The following is a 23593-nucleotide window of genomic DNA, read 5'->3' on the forward strand; positions in this document are numbered from 1 at the left end:
GAGCTCTGTGTACAATGATCTCTATACACTGGGGGCGGAGCTCTATGTACAATGATCTCTATACACTGGGGGAGGAGCTCTATGTACAATGATCTCTATACACTGGGGGAGGAGCTCTGTGTACAATGATCTCTATACACTGGGGGAGGAGCTCTATGTACAATGATCTCTATACACTGGGGGCGGAGCTCTATGTACAATGATCTCTATACACTGGGGAGGAGCTCTATGTACAATGATCTCTATACACTGGGGGAGGAGCTCTATGTACAATGATCTCTATACATGGGGGGAGGAGCTCTATGTACAATGATCTCTATACACTGGGGGAGGAGCTCTATGTACAATGATCTCTATACACTGGGGGGGAGGAGCTCTATGTACAATGATCTCTATACACGGGGGGAGGAGCTCTATGTACAATGATCTCTATACACTGGGGGAGGAGCTCTATGTACAATGATCTCTATACACTGGGGGAGGAGCTCTATGTACAATGATCTCTATACACTGGGGGCGGAGCTCTATGTACAGTGATCTCTATACACTGGGGGAGGAGCTCTATGTATAATGATCTCTATACACTGGGGGAGGAGCTCTATGTACAATGATCTCTATACACTGGGGGAGGAGCTCTATGTACAATGATCTCTATACACTGGGGGAGGAGCTCTATGTACAATGATCTCTATACACTGGGGAGGAGCTCTATGTACAGTGATCTCTATACACGGGGGGAGGAGCTCTATGTACAATGATCTCTATACACTGGGGGGGAGGAGCTCTATGTACAATGATCTCTATACACTGGGGGAGGAGCTCTATGTACAATGATCTCTATACACTGGGGGAGGAGCTCTATGTACAATGATCTCTATACACTGGGGGAGGAGCTCTATGTACAGTGATCTCTATACACTGGTGGCGGAGCTCTATGTACAATGATCTCTATACACTGGGGGGGAGGAGCTCTATGTACAATGATCTCTATACACTGGGGGAGGAGCTCTATGTACAATGATCTCTATACACTGGGGGAGGAGCTCTATGTACAATGATCTCTATACACTGGGGGGGAGGAGCTCTATGTACAGTGATCTCTATACACTGGGGGGAGGAGCTCTATGTACAATGATCTCTATACACTGGGGGAGGAGCTCTATGTACAATGATCTCTATACACTGGGGGCGGAGCTCTATGTACAGTGATCTCTATACACTTGGGGAGGAGCTCTGTGTACAATGATTTCTATACACTGGGGGAGGAGCTCTATGTACAATGATCTCTATACACTGGGGGAGGAGCTCTATGTACAATGATCTCTATACACTGGGGGAGGAGCTCTATGTACAATGATCTCTATACACTGGGGGAGGAGCTCTATGTACAGTGATCTCTATACACGGGGGAGGAGCTCTATGTACAATGATCTCTATACACTGGGGGCGGAGCTCTATGTACAATGATCTCTATACACTGGGGGAGGAGCTCTATGTACAATGATCTCTATACACTGGGGGGAGGAGCTCTATGTACAATGATCTCTATACACTGGGGGAGGAGCTCTATGTACAATGATCTCTATACACTGGGGGGAGGAGCTCTATGTACAATGATCTCTATACACTGGGGGAGGAGCTCTATGTACAATGATCTCTATACACTGGGGGAGGAGCTCTATGTACAATGATCTCTATACACTGGGGGAGGAGCTCTGTGTACAATGATCTCTATACACTGGGTGGAGGAGCTCTATGTACAGTGATCTCTATACACTGGGGGGGAGGAGCTCTATATACAATGATCTCTATACACTGGGGGCGGAGCTCTATGTACAATGATCTCTATACACTGGGGTCGGAGCTCTATGTACAATGATCTCTATACACTGGGGGGAGGAGCTCTGTGTACAATGATCTCTATACACTGGGGGCGGAGCTCTATGTACAATGATCTCTATACACTGGGGGAGGAGCTCTATGTACAATGATCTCTATACACTGGGGGAGGAGCTCTGTGTACAATGATCTCTATACACTGGGGGAGGAGCTCTATGTACAATGATCTCTATACACTGGGGGCGGAGCTCTATGTACAATGATCTCTATACACTGGGGAGGAGCTCTATGTACAATGATCTCTATACACTGGGGGAGGAGCTCTATGTACAATGATCTCTATACATGGGGGGAGGAGCTCTATGTACAATGATCTCTATACACTGGGGGAGGAGCTCTATGTACAATGATCTCTATACACTGGGGGGGAGGAGCTCTATGTACAATGATCTCTATACACGGGGGGAGGAGCTCTATGTACAATGATCTCTATACACTGGGGGAGGAGCTCTATGTACAATGATCTCTATACACTGGGGGAGGAGCTCTATGTACAATGATCTCTATACACTGGGGGCGGAGCTCTATGTACAGTGATCTCTATACACTGGGGGAGGAGCTCTATGTATAATGATCTCTATACACTGGGGGAGGAGCTCTATGTACAATGATCTCTATACACTGGGGGAGGAGCTCTATGTACAATGATCTCTATACACTGGGGGAGGAGCTCTATGTACAATGATCTCTATACACTGGGGAGGAGCTCTATGTACAGTGATCTCTATACACGGGGGGAGGAGCTCTATGTACAATGATCTCTATACACTGGGGGGAGGAGCTCTATGTACAATGATCTCTATACACTGGGGGAGGAGCTCTATGTACAATGATCTCTATACACTGGGGGAGGAGCTCTATGTACAATGATCTCTATACACTGGGGGGGAGGAGCTCTGTGTACAATGATCTCTATACACTGGGGGGGAGGAGCTCTATGTACAATGATCTCTATACACTGGGGGAGGAGCTCTATGTACAATGATCTCTATACACTGGGGGAGGAGCTCTATGTACAATGATCTCTATACACTGGGGGGGAGGAGCTCTATGTACAGTGATCTCTATACACTGGGGGGAGGAGCTCTATGTACAATGATCTCTATACACTGGGGGAGGAGCTCTATGTACAATGATCTCTATACACTGGGGGCGGAGCTCTATGTACAGTGATCTCTATACACTTGGGGAGGAGCTCTGTGTACAATGATTTCTATACACTGGGGGAGGAGCTCTATGTACAATGATCTCTATACACTGGGGGAGGAGCTCTATGTACAATGATCTCTATACACTGGGGGAGGAGCTCTATGTACAATGATCTCTATACACTGGGGGAGGAGCTCTATGTACAGTGATCTCTATACACGGGGGAGGAGCTCTATGTACAATGATCTCTATACACTGGGGGCGGAGCTCTATGTACAATGATCTCTATACACTGGGGGAGGAGCTCTATGTACAATGATCTCTATACACTGGGGGGAGGAGCTCTATGTACAATGATCTCTATACACTGGGGGAGGAGCTCTATGTACAATGATCTCTATACACTGGGGGGAGGAGCTCTATGTACAATGATCTCTATACACTGGGGGAGGAGCTCTATGTACAATGATCTCTATACACTGGGGGAGGAGCTCTATGTACAATGATCTCTATACACTGGGGGAGGAGCTCTATGTACAATGATCTCTATACACTGGGGGAGGAGCTCTATGTACAATGATCTCTATACACTGGGGGGGAGGAGCTCTATATACAATGATCTCTATACACTGGGGGCGGAGCTCTATGTACAATGATCTCTATACACTGGGGTCGGAGCTCTATGTACAATGATCTCTATACACTGGGGGGAGGAGCTCTATGTACAATGATCTCTATACACTGGGGGAGGAGCTCTGTGTACAATGATCTCTATACACTGGGGGAGGAGCTCTATGTACAATGATCTCTATACACTGGGGGCGGAGCTCTATGTACAATGATCTCTATACACTGGGGGAGGAGCTCTATGTACAATGATCTCTATACACTGGGGGAGGAGCTCTATGTACAATGATCTCTATACACTGGGGGCGGAGCTCTATGTACAATGATCTCTATACACTGGGGAGGAGCTCTATGTACAATGATCTCTATACACTGGGGGAGGAGCTCTATGTACAATGATCTCTATACACTGGGGGGAGGAGCTCTATGTACAATGATCTCTATACACTGGGGGAGGAGCTCTATGTACAATGATCTCTATACACTGGGGGGGAGGAGCTCTATGTACAATGATCTCTATACACGGGGGGAGGAGCTCTATGTACAATGATCTCTATACACTGGGGGAGGAGCTCTATGTACAATGATCTCTATACACTGGGGGAGGAGCTCTATGTACAATGATCTCTATACACTGGGGGCGGAGCTCTATGTACAGTGATCTCTATACACTGGGGGAGGAGCTCTATGTACAATGATCTCTATACACTGGGGGAGGAGCTCTATGTACAATGATCTCTATACACTGGGGGAGGAGCTCTATGTACAATGATCTCTATACACTGGGGGAGGAGCTCTATGTACAATGATCTCTATACACTGGGGAGGAGCTCTATGTACAGTGATCTCTATACACGGGGGGAGGAGCTCTATGTACAATGATCTCTATACACTGGGGGGAGGAGCTCTATGTACAATGATCTCTATACACTGGGGGAGGAGCTCTATGTACAATGATCTCTATACACTGGGGGAGGAGCTCTATGTACAATGATCTCTATACACTGGGGGGGAGGAGCTCTGTGTACAATGATCTCTATACACTGGGGGGAGGAGCTCTATGTACAATGATCTCTATACACTGGGGGAGGAGCTCTATGTACAATGATCTCTATACACTGGGGGAGGAGCTCTATGTACAGTGATCTCTATACACTGGGGGAGGAGCTCTATGTACAATGATCTCTATACAATGGGGGAGGAGCTCTATGTACAATGATCTCTATACACTGGGGGGAGGAGCTCTATGTACAGTGATCTCTATACACTGGGGGAGGAGCTCTATGTACAGTGATCTCTATACACTGGGGGAGGAGCTCTATGTACAATGATCTCTATACAATGGGGGAGGAGCTCTATGTACAATGATCTCTATACACTGGGGGGAGGAGCTCTATGTACAGTGATCTCTATACACTGGGGGCGGAGCTCTATGTACAGTGATCTCTATACACTGGGGGGAGGAGCTCTATGTACAATGATCTCTATACACTGGGGGGGAGGAGCTCTATGTACAATGATCTCTATACACGGGGGGAGGAGCTCTATGTACAATGATCTCTATACACTGGGGGCGGAGCTCTATGTACAATGATCTCTATACACTGGGGGGGAGGAGCTCTATGTACAATGATCTCTATACACTGGGGGCGGAGCTCTATGTACAATGATCTCTATACACTGGGGGAGGAGCTCTATGTACAATGATCTCTATACACTGGGGGCGGAGCTCTATGTACAATGATTTCTATACACTGGGGGAGGAGCTCTATGTACAGTGATCTCTATACACTTGGGGAGGAGCTCTATGTACAATGATCTCTATACACTGGGGGAGGAGCTCTATGTACAATGATCTCTATACACTGGGGGAGGAGCTCTATGTACAGTGATCTCTATACACGGGGGAGGAGCTCTATGTACAATGATCTCTATACACTGGGGGAGGAGCTCTATGTACAATGATCTCTATACACTGGGGGAGGAGCTCTGTGTACAATGATCTCTATACACTGGGGGAGGAGCTCTGTGTACAATGATCTCTATACACTGGGGGAGGAGCTCTATGTACAATGATCTCTATACACTGGGGGAGGAGCTCTATGTACAATGATCTCTATACACTGGGGGGGAGGAGCTCTATATACAATGATCTCTATACACTGGGGGCGGAGCTCTATGTACAATGATCTCTATACACTGGGGGAGGAGGAGCTCTATGTACAATGATCTCTATACACTGGGGGGGAGGAGCTCTATGTACAATGATCTCTATACACTGGGGGGAGGAGCTCTATGTACAATGATCTCTATACACTGGGGGGAGGAGCTCTATGTACAATGATCTCTATACACTGGGGGAGGAGCTCTATGTACAATGATCTCTATACACTGGGGGGAGGAGCTCTGTGTACAATGATCTCTATACACTGGGGGAGGAGCTCTATGTACAATGATCTCTATACACTGGGGGCGGAGCTCTATGTACAATGATCTCTATACACTGGGGGAGGAGCTCTAGTGTACAATGATCTCTATACACTGGGGGGAGGAGCTCTATGTACAATGATCTCTATACACTGGGGGAGGAGCTCTATGTACAATGATCTCTATACACTGGGGGGGAGGAGCTCTATGTACAATGATCTCTATACACTGGGGGAGGAGCTCTGTGTACAATGATCTCTATACACTGGGGGAGGAGCTCTATGTACAATGATCTCTATACACTGGGGGCGGAGCTCTATGTACAATGATCTCTATACACTGGGGGCGGAGCTCTATGTACAATGATCTCTATACACTGGGGGAGGAGCTCTATGTACAATGATCTCTATACACTGGGGGGAGGAGCTCTATGTACAATGATCTCTATACACTGGGGAGGAGCTCTATGTACAATGATCTCTATACACTGGGGGAGGAGCTCTATGTACAGTGATCTCTATACACTGGGGAGGAGCTCTATGTACAATGATCTCTATACACTGGGGGGGGAGGAGCTCTATGTACAATGATCTCTATACACTGGGGGAGGAGCTCTATGTACAATGATCTCTATACACTGGGGGCGGAGCTCTATGTACAATGATCTCTATACACTGGGGGAGGAGCTCTATGTACAATGATCTCTATACACTGGGGGGGAGGAGCTCTATGTACAGTGATCTCTATACACTGGGGGAGGAGCTCTATGTACAATGATCTCTATACACTGGGGGAGGAGCTCTATGTACAATGATCTCTATACACTGGGGGAGGAGCTCTATGTACAATGATCTCTATACACGGGGGGAGGAGCTCTATGTACAATGATCTCTATACACTGGGGGAGGAGCTCTATGTACAATGATCTCTATACACTGGGGGAGGAGCTCTATGTACAGTGATCTCTATACACTGGGGGAGGAGCTCTATGTACAGTGATCTCTATACACTGGGGGAGGAGCTCTATGTACAATGATCTCTATACACTGGGGAGGAGCTCTATGTACAGTGATCTCTATACACTGGGGGGGGAGGAGCTCTATGTACAATGATCTCTATACACTGGGGGAGGAGCTCTATGTACAATGATCTCTATACACTGGGGGGAGGAGCTCTATGTACAATGATCTCTATACACTGGGGGAGGAGCTCTATGTACAGTGATCTCTATACACTGGGGGAGGAGCTCTATGTACAATGATCTCTATACACTGGGGAGGAGCTCTATGTACAGTGATCTCTATACACGGGGGGAGGAGCTCTATGTACAATGATCTCTATACACTGGGGGGAGGAGCTCTGTGTACAATGATCTCTATACACTGGGGGAGGAGCTCTGTGTACAATGATCTCTATACACTGGGGGCGGAGCTCTATGTACAATGATCTCTATACACTGGGGGAGGAGCTCTATGTACAGTGATCTCTATACACTGGGGGAGGAGCTCTATGTACAATGATCTCTATACACTGGGGGAGGAGCTCTATGTACAATGATCTCTATACACTGGGGGGGAGGAGCTCTATGTACAATGATCTCTATACACGGGGGGAGGAGCTCTATGTACAATGATCTCTATACACTGGGGGGGAGGAGCTCTGTGTACAATGATCTCTATACACTGGGGGGGAGGAGCTCTATGTACAATGATCTCTATACACTGGGGGAGGAGCTCTATGTACAATGATCTCTATACACTGGGGGAGGAGCTCTATGTACAATGATCTCTATACACTGGGGGAGGAGCTCTATGTACAGTGATCTCTATACACTGGGGGAGGAGCTCTATGTACAATGATCTCTATACACTGGGGGAGGAGCTCTATGTACAATGATCTCTATACACTGGGGGCGGAGCTCTATGTACAGTGATCTCTATACACTGGGGGGAGGAGCTCTATGTACAATGATCTCTATACACTGGGGGGGAGGAGCTCTATGTACAATGATCTCTATACACGGGGGGAGGAGCTCTATGTACAATGATCTCTATACACTGGGGGCGGAGCTCTATGTACAATGATCTCTATACACTGGGGGCGGAGCTCTATGTACAATGATCTCTATACACTGGGGGAGGAGCTCTATGTACAGTGATCTCTATACACTTGGGGAGGAGCTCTATGTACAATGATCTCTATACACTGGGGGAGGAGCTCTATGTACAATGATCTCTATACACTGGGGGAGGAGCTCTATGTACAGTGATCTCTATACACGGGGGAGGAGCTCTATGTACAATGATCTCTATACACTGGGGGCGGAGCTCTATGTACAATGATCTCTATACACTGGGGGAGGAGCTCTGTGTACAATGATCTCTATACACTGGGGGCGGAGCTCTATGTACAATGATCTCTATACACTGGGGGAGGAGCTCTATGTACAATGATCTCTATACACGGGGGGAGGAGCTCTATGTACAATGATCTCTATACACTGGGGGGAGGAGCTCTATGTACAATGATCTCTATACACTGGGGGAGGAGCTCTATGTACAATGATCTCTATACACGGGGGGAGGAGCTCTGTGTACAATGATCTCTATACACTGGGGGAGGAGCTCTATGTACAATGATCTCTATACACTGGGGGAGGAGCTCTATGTACAATGATCTCTATACACTGGGGGAGGAGCTCTATGTACAATGATCTCTATACACTGGGGGAGGAGCTCTATGTACAATGATCTCTATACACTGGGGGGGAGGAGCTCTATGTACAATGATCTCTATACACTGGGGGCGGAGCTCTATGTACAATGATCTCTATACACTGGGGGAGGAGCTCTATGTACAATGATCTCTATACACTGGGGGAGGAGCTCTATGTACAATGATCTCTATACACTGGGGGAGGAGCTCTATGTACAATGATCTCTATACACTGGGGGGAGGAGCTCTATGTACAATGATCTCTATACACTGGGGGAGGAGCTCTATGTACAATGATCTCTATACACTGGGGGAGGAGCTCTATGTACAATGATCTCTATACACTGGGGGGGAGGAGCTCTGTGTACAATGATCTCTATACACTGGGGGAGGAGCTCTGTGTACAATGATCTCTATACACTGGGGGAGGAGCTCTATGTACAATGATCTCTATACACTGGGGGAGGAGCTCTATGTAGAAAGATCTCTATACACTGGGGGGGAGGAGCTCTATGTACAATGATCTCTATACACTGGGGGAGGAGCTCTATGTACAATGATCTCTATACACGGGGGGAGGAGCTCTATGTACAATGATCTCTATACACTGGGGGAGGAGCTCTATGTACAATGATCTCTATACACTGGGGGGAGGAGCTCTGTGTACAATGATCTCTATACACTGGGGGAGGAGCTCTATGTACAATGATCTCTATACACTGGGGGCGGAGCTCTATGTACAATGATCTCTATACACTGGGGGAGGAGCTCTATGTACAATGATCTCTATACACTGGGGGAGGAGCTCTATGTACAATGATCTCTATACACTGGGGGAGGAGCTCTGTGTACAATGATCTCTATACACTGTGGGCGGAGCTCTATGTACAATGATCTCTATACACTGGGGGCGGAGCTCTATGTACAATGATCTCTATACACTGGGGAGGAGCTCTGTGTACAATGATCTCTATACACTGGGGGAGGAGCTCTATGTACAATGATCTCTATACACTGGGGGAGGAGCTCTATGTACAATGATCTCTATACACTGGGGGCGGAGCTCTATGTACAATGATCTCTATACACTGGGGGGAGGAGCTCTATGTACAATGATCTCTATACACTGGGGGGGAGGAGCTCTGTGTACAATGATCTCTATACACTGGGGAGGAGCTCTATGTACAATGATCTCTATACACTGGGGGGGAGGAGCTCTATGTACAATGATCTCTATACACTGGGGGAGGAGCTCTGTGTACAATGATCTCTATACACTGGGGGAGGAGCTCTATGTACAGTGATCTCTATACACTGGGGGAGGAGCTCTATGTAGAAAGATCTCTATACACTGGGGGGGAGGAGCTCTATGTACAATGATCTCTATACACTGGGGGAGGAGCTCTATGTAGAAAGATCTCTATACACTGGGGGGGGAGGAGCTCTATGTACAATGATCTCTATACACTGGGGGGAGGAGCTCTATGTACAATGATCTCTATACACTGGGGGAGGAGCTCTATGTACAATGATCTCTATACACTGGGGGCGGAGCTCTATGTACAATGATCTCTATACACGGGGGGAGGAGCTCTATGTACAATGATCTCTATACACTGGGGGAGGAGCTCTATGTACAATGATCTCTATACACGGGGGGAGGAGCTCTATGTACAATGATCTCTATACACTGGGGGAGGAGCTCTATGTACAATGATCTCTATACACTGGGGGAGGAGCTCTATGTACAGTGATCTCTATACACTGGGGGAGGAGCTCTATGTACAGTGATCTCTATACACTGGGGGAGGAGCTCTATGTACAATGATCTCTATACACTGGGGAGGAGCTCTATGTACAGTGATCTCTATACACGGGGGGAGGAGCTCTATGTACAATGATCTCTATACACTGGGGGAGGAGCTCTATGTACAATGATCTCTATACACTGGGGAGGAGCTCTATGTACAGTGATCTCTATACACTGGGGGGAGGAGCTCTATGTACAATGATCTCTATACACTGGGGGAGGAGCTCTATGTACAGTGATCTCTATACACTGGGGGAGGAGCTCTATGTACAATGATCTCTATACACTGGGGAGGAGCTCTATGTACAGTGATCTCTATACACTGGGGGGAGGAGCTCTATGTACAATGATCTCTATACACTGGGGGAGGAGCTCTATGTACAATGATCTCTATACACTGGGGGGGAGGAGCTCTATGTACAGTGATCTCTATACACTGGGGGAGGAGCTCTATGTACAGTGATCTCTATACACTGGGGGCGGAGCTCTATGTACAATGATCTCTATACACTGGGGGCGGAGCTCTATGTACAATGATCTCTATACACTGGGGGCGGAGCTCTGTGTACAATGATCTCTATACACTGGGGGCGGAGCTCTATGTACAATGATCTCTATACACTGGGGGAGGAGCTCTGTGTACAATGATCTCTATACACTGGGGGCGGAGCTCTATGTACAATGATCTCTATACACTGGGGGGGAGGAGCTCTATGTACAATGATCTCTATACACGGGGGGAGGAGCTCTATGTACAATGATCTCTATACACTGGGGGCGGAGCTCTATGTACAATGATCTCTATACACTGGGGGGGAGGAGCTCTATGTACAATGATCTCTATACACTGGGGAGGAGCTCTATGTACAATGATCTCTATACACTGGGGGAGGAGCTCTATGTACAATGATCTCTATACACTGGGGGAAGGAGCTCTATGTACAATGATCTCTATACACTGGGGGGGCGGAGCTCTATGTACAATGATCTCTATACACTGGGGGAAGGAGCTCTATGTACAATGATCTCTATACACTGGGGAGGAGCTCTATGTACAATGATCTCTATACACTGGGGGCGGAGCTCTATGTACAATGATCTCTATACACTGGGGGCGGAGCTCTATGTACAATGATCTCTATACACTGGGGGAGGAGCTCTATGTACAATGATCTCTATACACTGGGGAAGGAGCTCTATGTACAATGATCTCTATACACGGGGGGAGGAGCTTTATGTACAATGATCTCTATACACTGGGGGAGGAGCTCTATGTACAATGATCTCTATACACTGGGGGAGGAGCTCTATGTACAATGATCTCTATACACTGGGGGAGGAGCTCTATGTACAATGATCTCTATACACTGGGGGAGGAGCTCTATGTACAATGATCTCTATACACTGGGGGAGGAGCTCTATGTACAATGATCTCTATACACTGGGGGAGGAGCTCTATGTACAATGATCTCTATACACTGGGGGAGGAGCTCTATGTACAATGATCTCTATACACTGGGGAAGGAGCTCTGTGTACAATGATCTCTATGACGTGGGTGGGGTTTGGTTATAATGATCTCTCTGATTTGGGCCAGAGCCCTATGTATGGTGATCTCTATGAATGTGGGTGGAGCTCTGTGTTGGGGCGGAGTTCTATGTACATTGGTGTCTATGATGTGGGCGGGGTTATGACATAATACAATCTGATTTGTGGGTGGAGCCTTATGTATCGTGATTTCTATGTATGTGGTTGGAGCTCTGTGTTAGGGGGTGGAGCCTTATGTATAGTGATCTCTATGTATGTGGTTGGAGCTCTGTGTTGGGGGTGGAGCCTTATGTATAATGATCTCTATGTTTGTGGGTGGAGCTCTGTATTGGGGGTGGAGCCTAATGTATAATGATCTCTATGTTTGTGGGTGGAGCTCTGTGTTGGGGGTGGAGCCTTATGTATAATGATCTCTATGTTTGTGGGTGGAGCCCTATAAATAGTGATCCCTATGTATGTGGGTGGAGCTCTGTATTGGGGTGGAGCCTAATGTATAATGATCTCTATGTTTGTGGGTGGAGCTCTAAGTTGGGGGCAGAGCCATATGTATAATGATCTCTATGTTTGTGGGTGGAGCTCTGTGTTGGGGTGGAGCTTTAGGTATAGTGATTTCTATGTATGTGGGTGGAGCTCTGTGTTGGGGGTGGAGCCTTATGTATAGTGATCTCTATGTATGTGGGTGGAGCTCTGTGTTGGGGGCGGAGCCTTATGTATAGCGATTTCTATGTATGTGGGTGGAGCTCTGTGTTGGGGGCGGAGCCTTATGTATAGCGATTTCTATGTATGTGGGTGGAGCTCTGTATTGGGGGCGGAGCCCTATGCATAGTGATCTCTATGTTTGTGGGTGGAGCTCTGTTTTGGGGGTGGAGCCTTATGTATAGTGATCTCTGTTTGTGGGTGGAGCTCTGTATTGGGGCGGAGCTCTATGTATAGTGATCCCTATGTATGTGGGTGGAGCTCTGTTTTGGGGGTGGAGCCTTATGTATAGTGATCTCTATGTATGTGGGTGGAGCTCTGTGTTGGGGCAGAGCCTTATGTATAATGATCTCTATTTTTGTGGGTGGAGCCCTATGAATAGTGATCCCTATGTATGTGGGCGGAGCTATATGTATAGTGATCTCTGTTTGTGGGTGGAGCTCTGTATTGGGGGTGGAGTCTTATGTATAATGATCTCTATGTTTGTGGGTGGAGCTCTATTTTTGGGCGGAGCCCTATGTATTGCGATCTCTATGTTTGTGGGTGGAGCTCTGTATTAGGGGCGGAGTTCTAAGTATCTTAAGGTCTATAATGTGGGCGGGTTTTGGTGATAATGATCTCTATGATTTGGGGCGGGGTTTAGGTGGTCGCCCCGCCCCCTCTTGCGGTAATTATCGTTCGTTGCGGTCGTCGGGTCACCTCCCGCTCGATATCGGGCCTGCACGTGGGCGCGCACTCTCCGCACGTGGCCGCGCTCCCCGCATTTGAAAAGGGAAGAGGAGATCGTCCCGCCTTCTGCGCGCATGCGCCTCTTCCCAGGAATTCCAGGCCGCGCTCTGCATCCCCCGCCCCTTTTCCAACGGCGCCGACATTTGGACCAATAGAGTGAGGGAGTAACCCCGCCCACCGGCCGTCAGCCCCGCCCCTCGGTCCGCGGAGACGCGCTGGCCGTGTTCAGGATTGGGTCCCGCGCTTAAAGGGACCGCAGCGTGCGCGCGCGTGAGAGAGAGTGCCCGAGACCGCGAGAGAGACGGAGAGAGACTTCCCGAGAGAGAGAGAGAGCGGGAGAGAGACCGGGACCCCACCGGGGAGAGAGACGGTGAGGAGGGGGGAGAACACCGAGAGATCGGGGGGGGGGGAGGAGAGACACCCGGAGGGGGGCGGGATCATCCACACAGCGGGGCCCAGCATGGCAGAGGGTGAGGGGCGAACACCCGGAATATCAGGGCCACACCTGAGACATGAGGGGCCACACAGGACAGATCAGGGGCCCCTGGGGGGAGGGGAGGGCCACAGGGGCCCCGATCACACCTGAGAGAGGGGGAGGGGAGAGAAGTATATATTATATATACAGTATATAGGAGGAGGGGGGTATATATTATATATACAGTGTATAGGAGGAGGGGGAGTATATATTATATATACAGTGTATAGGAGGAGGGTATATATACAGTATATAGGAGGAGGGGGGTATATATTATATATACAGTGTATAGGAGGAGGGGGAGTATATATTATATATACAGTGTATAGGAGGAGGGTATATATACAGTGTATAGGAGGAGGGGGAGTATATATTATATATACAGTATATAGGAGGAGGAGGGTATATATTATATATACAGTATATAGGAGGAGGGGGGTATATATTATATATACAGTATATAGGAGGAGGAGGGTATATATACAGTGTATAGGAGGAGGGTATATATTATATATACAGTGTATAGGAGGAGGAGGGTATATATACAGTGTATAGGAGGAGGGTATATATTATATATACAGTGTATAGGAGGAGGAGGGTATATATACAGTGTATAGGAGGAGGGGGGTATATATTATATATACAGTGTATAGGAGGAGGAGGGTATATATACAGTGTATAGGAGGAGGGTATATATTATATATACAGTGTATAGGAGGAGGAGGGTATATATTATATATACAGTGTATAGGAGGAGGAGGGTATATATACAGTGTATAGGAGGAGGGGGGTATATATTATATATACAGTGTATAGGAGGAGGAGGGTATATATACAGTATATAGGAGGAGGGGGGTATATATTATATATACAGTGTATAGGAGGAGGAGGGTATATATACAGTGTATAGGAGGAGGGTATATATTATATATACAGTATATAGGAGGAGGGGGGTATATATTATATATACAGTGTATAGGAGGAGGAGGGTATATATACAGTGTATAGGAGGAGGGTATATATTATATATACAGTATATAGGAGGAGGGGGGTATATATTATATATACACAGGGTATATACTGTATTAGAGGAGGTGATGAGTATATACAATGTATAGGATGCAGTATATAGAAGGAGGTATATACATGCTGTAGGATGGGGGGAGGGGAGGGGGGTATATATAATAGGAGGTGTTGGTATTCCGTGTTCTATCTGCACATCCCATAATCATCAGAGAAGTAACCCTTAGTAACAGATCACATGGCCCTATACTGGGAGGGGCCTTGTACAAAGCTCCTCCCCTTCTTCATCCTGATCACCATGAGGAATCACTACAGGAACCCCAAAATCTAATCCCCCCCTCCTGGTGATCAGCGCCATGGACGTCCGAAGACACCCCGACTCCTCCCACCAGAAGAGGACACGGCCAGTGGAGTCACTTCTGTAGGACTTCTTCCTATTGCACAAACCCCCTAAAAAAAGCCTTCAGAGAAAATATAAGTGACCTGACACACCACTACCACTCCCCAATCATCACTACCACCACTACTTACCCCCCCACCCCCCCCACCACTGAGCACACCACTACTTACCCCACCCCCCCCACCACCACTGAGCACACCACTACTTACCCCCCCACCCCACCACTGAGCACACCACTACTTACCCCCCCCCCACCACTGAGCACACCACTACTTACCCCACCACCCCCCCCCACCACTGAGCACACCACTACTTACCCCCCCACCCCACCACTGAGCACACCACTACTTACCCCCCCACCACTGAGCACACCACCAGTACCCCCCCACCACTGAGCACACCACCAGTACCCCCCCACCACTGAGCACACCACCAGTACCCCCACCGAGAACACCACTACTTACCCCTCCCCCCGAGCACACCACCACCAGTACCCCCCCCCCCCCCCCCGAGAACACCACTACTTACCCCCCCCCCCCACCACCACTGAGCACACCACTACTTACCCCCCCCCCACCACTACTTACCCCCCCCCACCACTACTTACCCCCCCCCCACCACTACTTACCCCCCCCCCACCCACTACTTACCACCCCCCCACCACTACTTACACCCCCCCACCACCACCACCACTACCACCACCAAGAACACCACCATGGACTTCGGAGGACATCCTGACTCCTCCTACCACAAGACAGTGCTGTCACTTCAGTCAGACTTTCTCCTACATCACAAACCAAAAAAAAAGCCTTCAGAGGAAAGATAAGTGACCGGTCCCACCACCTCCAGTCCCACCACCACTGAGGACACTCTGACTCATTCTACCAGAAGAAGGTGCTGTCAGTGGAGTCACTTCAGAAGAACTAACTCCTATTTCTCTAACAAACAAAAAAGCCTTCAGAGAAAAGATGAGTGACCTGACACACCACTACCACTCCCCAATGATCACTACCACCACTACTTACATCCCCCACCACTGAGCACACCACTACTTCACCACCAAGAACACCACCATGGACTTCGGAGGACACCCTGACTCCTCCTACCACAAGACAGTGCTGTCAGTGGAGTCACTTCAGTCAGACTTTTTCCTATATCACAAACCAAAAATAGCCTTCAGAGGAAAGATAAGTGACCTGGCACACCACCACTGGTCACACGGCCTCCAGTCCCACCACCACTGGTCACACGGCCTCCAGTCCCACCACCACTGGTCACACGGCCTCCAGTCCCACCACCACTGGTCACACGGCCTCCAGTCCCACCACCACTGGTCACACGGCCTCCAGTCCCACCACCACTGGTCACACGGCCTCCGGTCCCACCACCACTGGTCACACGGCCTGCGGTCCCACCACCACTGGTCACACGGCCTGCGGTCCCACCACCACTGGTCACACGGCCTGCGGTCCCACCACCACTGGTCACACGGCCTGCGGTCCCACCACCACTGGTCACACGGCCTGCGGTCCCACCACCACTGGTCACACGGCCTGCGGTCCCACCACCACTGGTCACACGGCCTGCGGTCCCACCACCACTGGTCACACGGCCTGCGGTCCCACCACCACTGGTCACACGGCCTGCGGTCCCACCACCACTGGTCACACGGCCTGCGGTCCCACCACCACTGGTCACACGGCCTGCGGTCCCACCACCACTGGTCACACGGCCTGCGGTCCCACCACCACTGGTCACACTGCCTCCGGTCCCACCACCACTGGTCCCACCACCACTGAGGACACTCTGACTCATCAAACCAGAAGAGGGTGCTGTCAGTGGAGTCACTTCAGAAGAACTAATTCCTATTTCTCTAACAAACAAAAACGTGAGTGACCTGACACGCCACCAGCAGTCCCACCACCAATGGTCACACCACCTCCAGTCCTACCACCGAGGACACTCTGACTCATCCTACCAGAAGAGGGTGCCGTCATTGGGGGCCACTTCAGAAGAACTAATTACCATTTCGCAAACAAACAAAAAAGCCTTCAGAGAAAAGATGAGTGACCTGACACACCACTAGCAGTCCCACCACCAATCAAACTACCAGTCTCCTCTCTCTGACGGAACTGTGGTGGATGAAGGACCTTCTGCATCCGACACTTCCAAGACTGTGGGGTGCCTGGGTTCCCTCTGTGGTTCCTCCAGTCGATGTCCAGCTGAAGCACAGAGTCCGGGAAACGAGCACAGTTTACACTGGTGTTCGAACTAAACCCATCAATTTATCCGTTCCATTACCACAATCCCGACACGTTTCGGGGATGTAACTGTCCCATTGGTTGAATCCTCAGCCAAACTGTTCCACCGACAACGGAATCGTAACTGATCACATGTGCTGCACTGTGACTGCTACAGATCAGAGGCCAAGATGGCGGCATCCTTGACTAAAAGCGATAGGAGGGTTTAGTTCCCTTTGAAGATCATATCTAACACCAAAGAGGACAAGCAAATCAGTGGGAAGAATGTTCCTTACATTGGTGGTCCGTGGGAAGAATGTTCCTTACATTGGTGGTCCGTGGGAAGAATGTTCCTTACATTGGTGGTCGGTGGGAGGAATGTTCCTTACATTTATGATCAGTGGGAAGAATGTTCCTTACATTGGTGATCAGTGAGAAGAATGTTCCTTACATTGGTGATCAGTGAGAAGAATGTTCCTTACATTGGTGATCAGTGAGAAGAATGTTCCTTACATTGGTGATCAGTGAGAAGAATGCTCCTTACATTGGTGATCAGTGAGAAGAATGTTCCTTACATTGGTGATCAGTGAGAAGAATGTTCCTTACATTGGTGATCAGTGGGAAGAATGTTCCTTACATTGGTGATCAGTGAGAAGAATGTCCCTTACATTGGTGATCAGTGGGAAGAATGTTCCTTACATTGGTGATCAGTGAGAAGAATGTTCCTTACATTGGTGATCAGTGAGAAGAATGTTCCTTACATTGGTGATCAGTGAGAAGAATGTCCCTTACATTGGTGATCAGTGAGAAGAATGTTCCTTACATTGGTGATCAGTGGGAAGAATGTTCCTTACATTGGTGATCAGCGGGAAGAATATTCCTTCCTTTGGTGGCCTGTGGTTAGAATGCTCTTTACATTGGTGGTCAGTGGGAAGAATGCTCCTTATCATGGCCAGTGGGAAGAAAGTTCCTTACATATGTGGCCAGTGGGAAGAATGTCCCTTAGATTGGTGGTCAGTGGGAAGAATGTCCTTTTCATTGGCGGTCAGTGGGAAAAATGCTCCTTAAATTGGTGGCCAGTGGGAAGTTTGTTCCTTACATTGGTGATCAGTGGGAAAAATGCTCCTTATAATGGCCAGTGGGAAGAAAGTTCCTTAGATTGGTGGCCGGTGGGAAGAATGTCCCTTAGATTGGTGGTCAGTGGGAAGAATACTTTTTATAATGGTGGTCAGTGGGAAGAATGTTCCTTATATTGGTGGTCAGTGGGAAGAATGTCCTTTTCATTGGCGGTCAGTGGGAAAAATGCTCCTTAAATTGGTGGCCAGTGGGAAGTTTGTTCCTTACATTGGTGGTCAGTGGGAAGAATGTTCCTTACATTGGTGATCAGTGGGAAGAATGTTCCCTACATTGGTGATCAGTGGGAAGAATGTTCCTTACATTGGTGATCAGTGGGAAGAATGTTCCTTACATTGGTGATCAGTGGGAAGAATGCTCCTTACATTGGTGATCAGTGAGAAGAATGCTCCTTACATTGGTGATCAGTGAGAAGAATGTTCCTTACATTGGTGATCAGTGAGAAGAATGTTCCTTACATTGGTGATTAGTGAGAAGAATGCTCCTTACATTGGTGGTCAGTGGGAAGAATGTTCCTTACATTGGTGATCAGTGAGAAGAATGTTCCTTACATTGGTGATCAATGGGAAGAATGTTCCTTACATTGGTGATCAGTGGGAAGAATGTCCCTTACATTGGTGGCCGGTGGGAAGAATGTTCCTTCCTTTGGTGGCCGGTGGTTAGAATGCACTTTACATTAGTGATCAGTGAGAAGAAGGTCCCTTACATTGGTGATCAGTGGGAAGAATGCTCCTTACAATGGCCAGTGGGAAGAATGTTCCTTACATTGGTGATCAGTGGGAAGAATGTCCCTTACATTGGTGATCAGTGGGAAGAATGCTCCTTACAATGGCCAGTGGGAAGAAAGTTCCTTACATTGGTGGCCAGTGGGAAGAATGTCCCTTAGATTGGTGGCCATTGGGAAGAATGCTCCTTACATTGGTGGCCAGTGGGAAGAATGCTCCTTACATTGGTGGTCAGTGGGAAGAATGCTTTTTATAATGGTGGTCAGTGGGAAGAATGTTCCTTATATTGGTGGTCTGTGGGAAGAATGTCCTTTTCATTGGCGGTCAGTGGGAAAAATCAGTGGAATGTCCCTTACGTTGGTGGCCAGTGTGAAGATTGCTCCTTACATTGGTGGCCGGTGGGAAGAATTTTCCTTACATTGGTGGCCGGTGGGAAGAATTTTCCTTACATTGGTGGCCGGTGGTTAGAATGCTCCTTGCATTGGTGATCATTGGGAAGAATGCTCCTTGCATTGGTGCCCAGTGTGAAGAAAGTTCCTTACCTTGGTGGTCAGTGGGAATTTTGTTCCTTACCTTGGTGGTCAGTGGGAATTTTGTTCCTTACCTTGGTGGTCAGTGGGAAGAATGTTCCTTACCTTGGTGGTCAGTGGGAAGAATGTTCCTTACATTGGTGATCAGTGGGAAGAATGCTCATTATAATGGCCAGTGCAAAGAAAGTTCCTTAGATTGGTGGCCGGTGGGAAGAATGTCCCTTAGATTGGTGGCCGGTGGGAAGAATGTCCCTTAGATTGGTGGCCGGTGGGAAGAATGTCCCCTTAGATTGGTGGCCGGTGGGAAGAATGTCCCCTTAGATTGGTGGCCGGTGGGAAGAATGTCCCCTTAGATTGGTGGCCGGTGGGAAGAATGTCCCCTTAGATTGGTGGCCGGTGGGAAGAATGTCCTTTAGATTGGTGCCCGGTGGGAAGAATGTCCCTTAGATTGGTGCCCGGTGGGAAGAATGTCCCTTAGATTGGTGCCCAGTGGGAAGAATGTTCCTTACATTGGTGGCCGGTAGGAAGAATGTCCCTTACATTGGCGGCCGGTGGTTAGAATGCGCCTTACATTGTTGGTCAGTGGGAAGAAAGTTCCTTACATTGGTGGTCAGTAGGAAGAATGTCCTTTTCATTGGCGGTCAGTGGGAAAAATGCTCCTTAAATTGGTGGCCAGTGGGAAGAATGTTCCTTACATTGGTGGTCAGTGGAAAGAATGTTCTTTACATTGGTGGTCAGTGGGAGGAATGTCCCTTATATTGGTGATCAGGGGTTAGAATGTTCCTTACATTGGTGATCAGTGGGAAGAATGCTCCTTACATTTATGATCTGTGGGAAGAATGTCCCTTACGTTGGTGGCCAGTGTGAAGAATGCTCCTTACATTGGTGGCCGTTGGGAAGAATTTTCCTTACATTGGTGGCCGGTGGTTAGAATGCTCCTTGCATTGGTGATCATTGGGAAGAAAGCTCCTTGCATTGGTGGCCAGTGTGAAGAAAGTTTCTTACATTGGTGGTCAGTGAGAAGAATGCTCCTTATAATGGCCAGTGCGAAGAAAGTTCCTTACATTGGTGGCCGGTGGGAAGGATCCTCCATTCATTGGTGGCCAGTGGGAAGAATGCTCCTTACATTGGTGGCCGGTAGGAAGAATGTCCCTTACATTGGCGGCCGGTGGTTAGAATGCTCCTTACATTGGTGATCAGTGGGAAGAAAGTTCCTTACATTGGTGGTCAGTGGGAAGAATGTCCTTTTCATTGGTGATCAGGGGGAAGAATGTTCCTTACATTGGTGGCCAGTGAGAAGAATGTTCCTTACATTGGTGGCCAGTGAGAAGAATGTTCCTTACATTGGTGGCCGGTGGGAAGAATGTTCCTTTACATTGGTGGTCGGTGGGAAGAATGTTCCTTACATTGGTGATCAGTGAGAAGAATGTCCCTTATATTGGTGATCAGTGGGAAGAATGTTCCTTACATTGGTGATCAGTGAGAAGAATGTCCCTTACATTGGTGATCAGTGAGAAGAATGTTCCTTACATTGGTGATCAGTGAGAAGAATGTTCCTTACATTGGTGATCAGTGAGAAGAATGTCCCTTACATTGGTGGCCAGTGAGAAGATTGTTCCTTACATTGATGATCAGTGAGAAGAATGTTCCTTACATTGGTGGTCAGTGTGAAGAATGTTCCTTACATTGGTGATCAGTGGGAAGAATGTTCCTTCCTTTGGTGGCCTGTGGTTAGAATGCTCTTTACATTGGTGGTCAGTGGGAAGAATGCTCCTTATAATGGCCAGTGGGAAGAAAGTTCCTTACATTTGTGGCCAGTGGGAAGAATGTCCCTTAGATTGGTGGCCGGTGGGAACAATGTCCCTTAGATTGGTGGTCGGTGGAAAGAATGTCCTTTTCATTGGCGGTCAGTGGGAAAAATGCTCCTTAAATTGGTGGCCAGTGGGAAGTTTGTTCCTTACATTGGTGATCAGTGAGAAGAATGTCCCTTACATTGGTGATCAGTGGGAAGAATGTTCCTTACATTGGTGATCAGTGAGAAGAATGTTCCTTACATTGGTGATCAGTGAGAAGAATGTCCCTTACATTGGTGATCAGTGGGAAGAATGTCCCTTACATTGGTGATCAGTGAGAAGAATGCTCCTTACATTGGTGGCCAGTGAGAAGAATGCTCCTTACATTGGTGGCCAGTGAGAAGAATGTTCCTTACATTGGTGATCAGTGGGAAGAATGTCCCTTACATTGGTGATCAGTGAGAAGAATGTTCCTTACATTGGTGGCCAGTGAGAAGAATGTTCCTTACATTGGTGATCAGTGAGAAGAATGCTCCTTACATTGGTGATCAGTGAGAAGAATGTTCCTTACATTGGTGATCAGTGAGAAGAATGTTCCTTACATTGGTGGCCAGTGGGAAGAATGCTCCTTACATTGGTGGTCAGTGGGAAGAATGCTTTTTATATTGGCGGTCAGTAGGTATAATGCTCCTTAAATTGGTGGCCAGTGGGAAGTTTGTTCCTTGCATTGGTGGTCAGTGGGAAGAATGCTCCTTACATTGGCCAGTGAGAAGAATGCTCCTTACATTGGTGGTCAGTGGAAATAATGCTCCTTACATTGGTGATCAGTGGGAAGAATGTCCTTTACATTGGTGGTCAGTGGAAAGAATGTTCCTTACATTGGTGGTCAGTGGAAATAATGCTCCTTACATTGGTGATCATGGGTTAGAATGTCCCTTACATTGGTGGTCCGTGGGAAGAATGCTCCTTACATTGGTGGTCTGTGGGAAGAATGCTCCTTACATTGTTGGTCCGTGGGAGGAATGTTCCTTACATTTATGATCTGTAGGAAGAATGTCCCTTACGTTGGTGGCCAGTGGGAAGAATGTCCCTTAGATTGGTGGCCGGTGGGAAGAATGTTCCTTCCTTTGGTGTCCTGTGGTTAGAATGCTCTTTACATTGGTGGCCGGTGGGAAGAATGTCCCTTAGATTGGTGGCCGGTGGGAAGAATGTCCCTTAGATTGGTGGTCAGTGGGAAGAATACTTTTTATAATGGTGGTCAGTGGGAAGAATGTTCCTTATATTGGTGGTCAGTGGGAAGAATGTCCCTTACATTGGTGATCAGTGAGAAGAATGTTCCTTACATTGGTGATCAGTGAGAAGAATGTTCCTTACATTGGTGATCAGTGAGAAGAATGTCCCTTACATTGGTGATCAGTGAGAAGAATGTTCCTTACATTGGTGATCAGTGAGAAGAATGCTCCTTACATTGGTGATCAGTGAGAAGAATGTCCCTTACATTGGTGGCCGGTGGGAAGAATGTTCCTTACATTTGTGGTCCGTGGGAAGAATGTTCCTTATATTGGTGGTCAGTGGGAAGAATGTTCCTTATATTGGTGGTCAGTGGGAAGAATGTCCCTTACATTGGTGATCAGTGAGAAGAATGTCCCTTACATTGGTGATCAGTGAGAAGAAT

The 23593-nt window shown here is 47.9% G+C and overlaps 1 protein-coding gene across 1 annotated transcript in view; it reads left to right on the plus strand.

Annotated features, from left to right (window-relative positions):
• Nucleotides 1–13808: 13808 nt before the first annotated feature.
• Nucleotides 13809–23593, plus strand: part of ZMYM3 (zinc finger MYM-type containing 3) — a 61155-nt gene continuing 51370 nt past the window's right edge. Inside the window, exon 1 of the mRNA XM_073600794.1 lies at nt 13809–13968. The gene's annotated coding sequence lies outside the window, so the exon portion shown is untranslated. The remainder of the gene's footprint in view (nt 13969–23593) is intronic.

This window comes from Aquarana catesbeiana, linkage group LG09, assembly GCF_042186555.1.
Source record: "Aquarana catesbeiana isolate 2022-GZ linkage group LG09, ASM4218655v1, whole genome shotgun sequence".
In the NCBI taxonomy this organism is placed as follows: Eukaryota; Metazoa; Chordata; class Amphibia; order Anura; family Ranidae; genus Aquarana; species Aquarana catesbeiana.